The sequence below is a fragment of the Notothenia coriiceps genome, unplaced genomic scaffold (assembly GCF_000735185.1).
Source record: "Notothenia coriiceps isolate Sejong01 unplaced genomic scaffold, NC01 NC01_scaffold00037250, whole genome shotgun sequence".
Classification (NCBI taxonomy): Eukaryota; Metazoa; Chordata; class Actinopteri; order Perciformes; family Nototheniidae; genus Notothenia; species Notothenia coriiceps.
The window spans coordinates 8653978-8655855 of record NW_011369951.1 but is presented as its reverse complement, the minus strand read 5'-3'; positions in this window follow the sequence as shown (position 1 = coordinate 8655855).

Genomic DNA, 1878 nt, shown 5'->3' with positions numbered 1-1878 from the left:
GTCTGGGGGGGTCCGAAAACCCTAGGGTTAAACCCTAACCCTAACCCTAACCCNATCTCATGAATAATGGGAGCAAAAACAAAAGTGTTGCATTTATATTTTTGTTCAGTGTATATGCTGGAGATACAAATAAATATAGCTTTTTAGGATAAAATTGCACTGAAATGCACCCAAAATGCATATAATATTAAAGATCAGTCCATTAGATGCNCAGGTTTAACCCTAACCCTAACCCTAACATGTCACCCACTGACACATTAAAAAATGTTTTAGGGTTAGGGTTAAACCTTGCGTTTATATTTTTGTTCAGTGTACATGCTGGAGATACAGAAAAAAATATAGCTTTTTAGGATAAAATTGCACTGAAATGCACCCAAAATGCATATAATATTAAAGATCAGTCCATTAGATGCAATGATTTGTCTTTTCAAAGCCTATAAACTCTCTATTATTACTTGTTGTTAAACTGACCGTCTAAACCAGTGTTTTCTCCCTCTTGCTGAAAGCGAACACGATTTACTACATTTGCATTACATCAAATTCATATGTCAGCATTTCTACCAGTCACACTTTACTTCTATATCCATCTCTTGCTTAAAAATGGTTCCTTAAATGTATTTAAAAGGTAAAGCTGTTCTCAGATCAGTTCTCCTGTTCTCCGCAGCTTTATAGAAGCGACACCCAAACACAGAAAAGGGAACGAGAGGAAGGATCAAACTCCACCGCAACATGAGGATGTTTTGTCAGAAAGGAGAGATAAATATGGATCGGGTTAATGATGAGCTGCAAACCACCTCCAGCCTGATCAACAACAACAACACCAACAACATCAACAACATCAACACAACAGAGATACAACAACAAGAAACTGAAGCGTTGTGCTGGGAGTCTGCTGAGGTTTTTCATTCGACCTTTAAAAACAAACTTATGTTCACGTAGTTTTTTAGTATCCTGTTTGAACATACCTGAGGATATTTCCCCTTAGTATGAAGTTACACGATATGTTGTAGTATGACGTGTTGATTATTCTACATTTTAGACAGCTACAAACATGTAGAAACAAAAATGTTTGCATGGAGTATGCAACGGTATTGTGTGAATCAGAATCGTTTTTGTTCTCCAAGTAGGTTTACACATACGAGGAATTAGCTTTTGTATAAGTGGTGCATAAAGAGAGCCAGAAAGTAGATATGTAAGCAAAAAACAAGATAAAAAAGTAGTACAATTCTAAAAGCTAAGACCAGAAGAAACGCAAAAGACAATATTTACACAACACATAGTTATGTAGGAAACTGAGAGCAGTTCAAATGTAATAAAATAGGACTAAACTATGAGCTATGCTGATTCAACAAAGAGGTTGTGCAGGATTTCAAATATTTTATCTCCTATATTGCAGAAAATCTCTTATGGCGCATTTCCACGGCTTAGTACGGTATGGCTAGGCCTTGGTAGGCCAGGCTCACTTTATGCTGCGTTTCCATTACAGTTTAGTAACTGGGGCAGTAACTATAGCAACGCAGTGTAGGCGGAGCCGTGACGTCATCTTCAATGAGAAACACAGAAAACCAACATCAGCCGTTAGCTGTTAGCCCTCAGAGCTCACATTCAGGGCCGCCTTAATGCACGGGCTGACCTGGGCTGAAGCCCAGGGGCCTAGGGAGATCGGGGGCCTATCATGAGCCAATAAAAAAAAAAAAAAAAAATTCCATTTTTTTATTTTTTTATTTCGGGTGTTTTTAAAAGAAATGTTAAATAAACAAAGTCTNAGTTAAACAAGTCCAAACCACAGACTGTCTGTGTCATGGAGAATACAGTCGCTGGTTTATTTCTGTCTGTAGGCCGTTGTTGTGAGTGTGGACGGAGCATATATAACGTTAG